At 27.4% G+C, this 8,610-nt stretch overlaps 1 long non-coding RNA gene across 3 annotated transcripts; it reads left to right on the top strand.

Annotated features, from left to right (window-relative positions):
* Window positions 1–6,058: 6,058 nt before the first annotated feature.
* Window positions 6,059–8,482, top strand: LOC146886677 (uncharacterized). Of its 3 annotated transcripts, none has more exons than XR_014994393.1 (2): window positions 6,059–6,195; window positions 6,355–8,482. It is a non-coding gene; the product is annotated as an uncharacterized LOC146886677 (long non-coding RNA). The 3 variants fall into 3 exon arrangements; XR_014994394.1 differs by having other exon boundaries at window positions 6,078–6,199; XR_014994392.1 differs by having other exon boundaries at window positions 6,102–6,204.
* Window positions 8,483–8,610: the final 128 nt, after the last annotated feature.

Raw genomic sequence — 8,610 nt, 5'->3', positions numbered from 1 at the left:
TGACATAGTTAGTGGATGATGAATGGCAATATTGTTTAGGAAGTTGTCTTGAATTTTTGAGTCTCGAGAACGTCTAGAGAAGTGGATTTGGAAAGAACAATTTCCAACATATTTTAACACAAAATATTTGTCTAACTTACCTGCATAGAAAGATCTTAAATCATTCTAGCCTTGGGTAATCATTGGAGTGTGAATATTCATGTTGTAGGTAACGTTGTGAACATTACAATCGTAATCAACAATGGTCCACTATGAACCAATGTTCTTCCCATATCGTATTATGAACCGTCAGTCCACGTGTCTAAAATCCTTTACAAATGAGCAAGTTGAGAATAAAGAAAAAAAATTAAAGATAAAATATAAAAATGTCAAGGAATTAAAAAATAAACCTGGTCTTTGATTCCATTGTAGGATAATAGAGTGGTGATGAAGAAGATTGGTAAGAGAAGAAAATTGGTAACAGAAGAAAAAGAAGATTGTTACTTGTTAGTTGGTAATGAAGAATTGCAAACATTAGAAATATATATAAAGAGAATAAGATAAGTCATACATGTTCTAAGAGTCACTACTTAATTGTCATCATGCTTCAAATTTATTGTAATTCTTTGGGAATACACATTTTAAAAATTAAGTAGCAATTATAAAAAACAAACTCGTTAAATAAAAAATTATACAATAAAAGCTTTATTTAAGTCATACATATTTCAAATGACAACTATATATCATCATGCTTCAATTTTATTGCAATTCATTGGGAATACACATACATACAGATGTTAAAGAAGATTGTGAATCAAAAATCAAACTTGGACAAAAAAATATTTAAACAAAAAAATGAGAAAGAAGATTGGAAACCTAAAAAGATCACAGAAGAGTAAGAGAAAATAATAAGAAGAAGAAGATGAAAGGAAACTTTATTACGATAAGAGTAAAAATTATAAGAAAATAGATAAGTTGATTAAGAAAGAGGAAAACAACCAAAATACTACTAAAAATGAAACTTTACGTACCATTTTTATTCTGGACCGAAAAAGACAAAATGTTATTCATAGTTTTGTGCTTGAGAGCATTACCTCTGATTGATCTTCTCTAACATTTCATTGATCTCAACAAAAACAAATTTAAGATCAAAGTAAACTTTAGGCAGATAAAAGCAAAACAAAGAAGAAGATGAATTTGGTGATCGAGAAAGATTAAAACAAAAGCAAGTTAAATAAAAATTGAAACTTTGCATACCATTTTCATTTTGGATTGAAAAAGAATAAATCTTCTTCAAAGTTTCTGTTGTTTAAGAGTTTTGCCTCTCTTCCATCTTTTCATTTCAAGCATTTCAACCAAAACAAAGTTAGGATCAATGTAAAAATCAGTTAGATAAAAGCAAAAATAGAAAGCAAAATTATTTTTTTCATTGAGAAAGATGAAAATAACCGAAAGCTGAGTAAAAATAAAAACTTTACATACCATTTTCATTCTGCAACGAAAAAGATCAAATATTGTTCAAAGTTTCTGTTGCTTGAGAGTCTTCCTTTGACCTTTCCATTTCAAGCATTTCAACCAAAAAAAAGTTTGGATCAACGCAAAAATTAGTTAGATAAAAGCAATAAAAAAAAGAAAATGTTTTTTTCCAATGAGAAAGATGAAAATAATTGAAAGCTGAGTAAAAATAAAAACTTTACATACCATTTTCATTCTGCAACGAAAAAGATCAAATATTATTAAAAGTTTCTGATGTTTGAGATTTTTGCCTCTCTTCGACCTTTTCATTTCAAGTATTTCGATCCAAAACAAAGTTTGGATCAACGCAAAAATCAGTTAGATAAAAGCAAGAATAAAAAGATGATTTTTTTCATTGAGAAATATGAATATAACCGAAAGTTGGGTAAAAATAAAAACTTTACATACCATTGTCATTCTGCAACGAAAAAAATCAAATCTTGTGCAAATTTTTTTGCTTTAGAGTCTTGCGTATGACACATCTTCTCCTCATTTCATTCATCTCAACAAAAATTGTAATCAGAAAGAAACCAAAAATGAGTAGAGATTTGAATGTGTTAGTGACAAACATTGAGATGGAGAATCGTCAAAAAGCAAAAATAAGAAGTGATCTGAATGTTTGAGTGAGAAAGAGAGAGATGAAATCTCGTAAAAAAAGCAAAAATAAGAAGAGATATGAATGTGTGAAGGAGACAAAGAGAGATGAAGTTGAAGAGGTTGTGTTGGCCAAAGAATGTTGTTATGTGTGAGTGAGAAAGAGAGAGATGAAGCTGAAGAGGCTGTGTTGGCCAAAGAATGGCGTTATGTGTGAGTGAGAAAGAGAGAGATAAAGTTGAAGAGGTTCTGTTGAAAGAGGATGATGCTGTGTGTGGGAGACGAAGGGTGAGAAGAAAATAATGAGAGAGTTTTTTGTTTTTGATTTATTTTTTGAAGCTGCAAAATTATGAGTGAATGACACGTATGTGTTTTTACTACTTGTAGAAAGAAAATTTTGAATGGATGTTGTTCAGAAATATTAGTTTATTCAAAAACTTTCTATTTGTTAGTTCTCAATTGTATATAGTATTAGATTTGAATTGCTTGCAATTAATTTTTTTGTCTAAATAACTTGTTTGGATAAAGAAATTAAAATACCTTACATTTTTCAATTTCATGTTTGGATAAAACAATTGAATTTATTGTGAGATATAAAATTTCATTTTAACAATATTTATTGTAGTTGTAGGCTTAATTATATAAATTTACGTGTTTTATTGAGTGTTTAAAAAATTTTAAATTTTCAATTGAGATCCTACGTGTGGCTATTAACTAACTTTGTGATGTGACACTCACACTGTTACTCTCCATAAATGTAAAATTATGAAAAAAAAATTATAAAATTATAAAATTAAAATATAAAATATAAAATTACAATAATTAACAAATTATAAAAATATATAATTACAAAATTATTAAATATACAAATATATTTTTTGTTTTTTTAAATATAGTTTTATAATTATAAATTATAAAAATATAAAATTATGAAATTATAAAATAAAAATTATATTTGTATATTTTATAATTTTGTAACTATGAAATTATATATTTTTATAATTTTGTAACTTGTTAATTTTTGTAATTTATATTTTTTAATATTTGTTTTTATAATTTGTGAGTTGCATGTTTTATATTTTTTGTAATTATTTATTTTTTTTTAATTTTTTAATTTTATAATTTTATAATTTTAATTAAATTTAAAAACTATTTTCATTAAATACAATAAATATTTGGAAAAAAATCTGTTATCATCATCTTTTGTAACAAATATTATGTGGCAACATTTATGGGAGTGCCAGTGCAATCTAACTATCACATCACAAAGTTAACATCCACTCCAACCTCAAAAATTTAGTAGAGACTCAATTGAAAGTTTTCAAATTTATTAGGGACTTAAAACATAATTAAGCCTTTATTTTAATGTATTAAATTTTTAAATTAAATTTTAAAAACATTAGTTAGCTTAAAATATTTAAACAATTTATAGTGTTTAAGATCCAGAGTGTAAAAGTGCGAGTAAGAAGAATTTTAAATTCCATCCATTTAGTGGATATTTGAATTTTTACTAATTTAATTAATTGAAATATTTTAAAAACAATGTTTACATTTTAAATACTTTTTAATTTCTCTATCAAAACAAAATATTTTATTAAAAAAATCTAAATTTTTCAAAAAGAAAATAAATTATTTTATTAAAATACTCTATCCAACCCCGTAAAAGAAATATTTCTTCATTTGATGTATAAATAAAACGAAAATGGGTTTTTATCATGCACTTCATTTATTATTTATGCACCCAAAAGTCACATCGAAGTGATTTAGTTACTCTTATTAAAAATTTTGTACCTCCATCACGACTTTCAAATTTGCATTATAGATTTAGAACGTAGCTTTACATTATAGATGGTTATATTTGGAATATAATTTTCATTTCAGATTAATTTTTAAATTTATATTATGGGTTATACAAGAAATGTAAAATTGTATTATGATAATATAATTCAAAATATAAATTATATTTCAAATTGTATTTCAAATTTAGATTATAAATTATACAATTTGAAATATAAATTTTTATTATGAATTGTATAATTCAAAATGTAATTTAAGTTTCAGATTATATTCCAAATTTTTACTACAAATTACACAATTCAAAATGTAAATTTCAAATTATAGATTATATAATCCAGAATATAAATTTCATATCTTGATTGTACAATCTGAAATATATAAATTTCATAATTTTAAATTTCAGATTGTGTAAATTGTATAATTTGAAACTATAATTGAAACATGAAAAAAAAAACTTAAACTATTATTTTCTATTAATTTAGCAAGGATACAATTGAAATTTTAGAAATTATGGGAGTGTAGGAAGAAGTTACCACAGAAATTTTAAGAGCAATAGTTCTAATAACAAGGCCTGAAAATCAGAAGGATAATTTCCACGAGCCGTTTTTCTATTCACACCTCCACTTTTCTATGTTTTGAACAAAAATCTTTTGTCCTCTCTATTCACTATTACACCCCATTGATTAAAAAAAAACTAAAATGGTTTCTGTAATAGAGTTTCACTGTGTAATATAGGTTTTTACTTCCTGCAACACTACAATTTCTTCACCCACCCTCGGAATCTTCAAAATAACCATTTTAAGCTTCGTAAAAGTGATTGTTTTTGCGTTTTTTTTTCTTATAGTATTTTTTCATTCTTCTTCCTTTGCAGTAGTGATGAAAGACACAACAATAATGAATGATGTTTTTTTTTTCTATTAATCTTGGTTGTAGTTTGTAATTGTGGGGGTGTAGGAAACAATGGGCTATGATATATTACTAAAACTAGTTCTTGAAAGAGGCTATTTTTATTGAAGGAAAATATTAACAACATACCGATTAAATTTTATGAAAACTCACAAAATTCATACTTTCATTTTATTTTATTTTATTTTACAGTTTTAATAATTTTAACTAATCGTAGAACACATTTTAGAAAAAAATATGTTGTTAATATTTTATTTTGTTAAAAGATACAAAATAAGGTATACATGTGAAGAGTAAAAAGGGGAGTGTATATAGTCACTAAGCCTATTATTGAAGTTGGGTAAGGGCCACTTGATGAAACCCAAGACATATTGATCGTGGTGGACTTTTTATTTTTGAGTCCCCATAAAATTCTATTTTAGAATGAAATTTTCATAATCCATTTTTTACTTTTCTTAGAAAGATTCATTTCAAAATGAATAGAAGACATTTTTTGTCCTCCTTTTTAATTTTTGAATTTTTTTAATAAAAAAATATTTCTTTTTATTTTTTTAATTTATTTTTAAATTTTAAGATAACATAGTTACGGACGTGTCTCAATCAATCAAATGCAACCATTTGACATAGGTAATGAATAAATTTGGGCTTTGACTTTTTGTGTCAAATAAAAATGAATGTTGGAGTTTTTCTTTTGGATTCACCACAACTAACGAATAAATCCAAACGAAAGGTTGTAAAATATAAAAATAGTGAGGATTAAATTATATATTTTACAAATAATAATCCTCAAGAGTCAAATTTCTAAGTGATGAAAAATACAAAGAATACAAAAAAAAAAAAACACATTTCTGTATTCTTTAAATAATTTTGATGGATACAATATGTACTTTAAATAAGGACAAAACACATTTCTGTATTCTTTAGAAATTTTAATTATTATATATATATATATATATATATATATATATTTCATAACAATTTTAATCTCATTTTTGTAATAAAAAATTATGAATTACTTTACCCTTTTAACAACAATCTTTCAATTTTTCAAGATTTAAATAGACATCGCAACGAAAACGTATAATCAAGCTTTATAATGATAAAAGAATATGACTCCAGAAATATTGAGTTTTTATTTTATGAATAATCAATAAGGAGTGGGAAATTTTTTGTATGAATAATTATAGAAAATTTTATGGAAAAAGCAACTAAAAGACAGGATGAGGAAAAATAATGTACGTATATTCTCAGTTTCTAAAATAATCTTGCATTATTATTTTTTGTATCATTCGTGATCCAAATTTCAAGCCACACATTTATTTCATTATCAATGTTGTGGAAACCTGGAGCATATGGTGTCACCAAATGAGTTGTCTAATCCATAAACCTGCGTTAAGAGATAAAGTTGGTGTGGTGTGAGAAGAATTTATTTATTTTTTAAGAAAAATGCATAAATGTTCATTGAAAAATTTGAATTACACTTAAAATCATCTAAATAACTAGATTGATTATTTATTGTAATGAAATTAAAGACAGGAACATGTTTTTCATTTGTGTTTGCAGATCTCAAAACAACAGGTAAAGTTTTTGCATGTTGTTGATGAAGAAAACTTTGTGGGTGAAGCTTCTTCTCGTAGTTGTTGTTGAAATTGTGATGAGGTGGCAGACATGGTTCACTCGTAAAATTTATGACCACTCATGAAAGTTTCAAAGGGGTGTGTCCACATGCAAAAAGCTACCTGCTGGTGCCTTCGATCATTCATTGTTCGCCGTTATTGCTTAAAATAGTGTTGTTTTTTCCCTCAGCAATCAAAGCTTATAAAGTGAGAAAACAGTGAGGTATGTTTGGTCATATCATTAAGATAATCATGGATTCAAGGGCCCCCCAAAAGTATACAGTGAACTGTGTGCTTCATTCAGGTTCTGTTCTGTAAAAAAGAATCAAAAGATGAAGTGATTTATTGATTTAAATTTCTGGGTTGGTACCAATATCCTGTTTTTATGAGTTTGTTCACCGTGTTCAATCTGTTTGATATATTGCCTCAAAGAACCCAAGAGTTATTCCAGCCCACACCAGAATGCATTGGTTTTAGAGAGAAAGGGAAGTTTTATTATATCAAGGTCACCATTTGAATGAAAACTGTGTTTTGTCACGTTTTAGTGAGAATAAAATTGCAGAGATTTTTACCAAATGAATGTGATTTACTTACATGCATGTTACTCAGTATATTTTGTACTTTTTCAATCCTTGGGATGAAAATGTCACTACATGTTGAAGGGCCTATCTAGGATTCATGTTACTCCATGTTTCTAAATAGCATTGGAGATGGACACTATATGCTAGGGCCACAAGCAAGTTAGAAAAGAATAGGAAAGTAACATTTTGGTACTCTTGTAGGGCACCCATTTAAAGTAGAAGACAACCTTTTTCCCAGAGCTGAATGTACAGAATGGACCAGGTCAAGAAAATGGAAACTGAGGCAAAATGCATGATGCTATTCAAGCATATGGGACAGAGGGATTGCACATTTTTCATGGTGCCCTGAACAACTACATGAGCAAAAAGCAAGCAATAATAAATTAGTAGTAGTGGTGGGTAAATAATTGAATGAGTTTGAATGATTTGTTGCAGTATGTGGTATTTGACCCTCTTGTGCTGCCATGTTTAAAAGAAATATAAAGGTACACCAATAATCATTTTATCTTAGCTGCTCATATGATTCTACCTATTTGAACCGAGGATCACCACTACATCAAAGATCTTTAATTAATCATGGTGATTAAGAAGGGAAAGACCAACTTACAGCTACTAATCTAATATTTATTTCATCTGCAGGTACTTAACATTATTATAATGTAACTAGCTACCCTACATAGAGTAGGACCCTACACTCCAAGGTTTGTGGTCCTCAACTTTGTACCTTGAATCTCCATTTTTAAGCCTAAATACATAGCTTTAAATGGTTACATTCTTTGCCCTTCAACAGCAAATATTTACTGATATCCACCTATTCACCTATGAAGTAAAAAAAAAACAGTCTTGTTTATGTATGATTGAAAAATACTCTAGAACTATAGACTATAGCTTTTCTTGTATGGTATTAATCATATAGAAGAATGGAATAGTGAGATTAACAAGAGATAAGGCTATAGGGTATGATCTACAAGCTAGGACAATAAGGATTTAAAGGGCAAAATGGAATCCTAATTAAGAAAAGCATGTCACATGCTATATGATATGTATGATGTTATTATTAATACATATACAAGGACTGAATTAGCTCACCAAAACGGATCCCATGTTCCCAAAAGGGGCTACAACACAGCTAAAGCCACTTCATCAGTTTCTAAATATATTTTGTTGAAAACATTTTCAAAAACTGTATTGGGGTTGTTTTCATCACACTTGAGACTATAAACAAGTTTTTCTTGACTTTTGAGCAAGAGAGGTCCCAAGAGCCACACAAAGTACAATTGAGTGCTGAAGAACTACCCGACCAATTCCAAATTCTGTGTGACCTCAATTTCTGAGGCTGTTACCACCAAGCATCTGTGTTGTTTATGGCTTTCTTTTCATTGATTAATGCACTAAGTTATCAAATGCTAATGATTTTTTTGCAAGTGAGTGAACCTTTCATCTCTTTCTTCTTGTCACATTAATGGATTAATAACACCAAAAGTTGTAACTCAACCATGCTTCTAAGTTGCAGTTGCAGTTGAGAATGTAAATCTATTTACAGATTTTTCACATTGTAAGAAACTTTAAACACAACTGGTGCAATAATAACTGTGATCATGATATATAATTGAAATTTAACA

This window comes from Vigna unguiculata, chromosome 4 (assembly GCF_037176805.1).
Source record: "Vigna unguiculata cultivar grain cowpea cultivar isolate G323 ecotype 2 chromosome 4, ASM3717680v1, whole genome shotgun sequence".
Lineage (NCBI taxonomy): Eukaryota > Viridiplantae > Streptophyta > Magnoliopsida > Fabales > Fabaceae > Vigna > Vigna unguiculata.
Note: the sequence above shows the minus strand (reverse complement) of the source record. Positions and strands in the feature narration are given on the sequence as shown.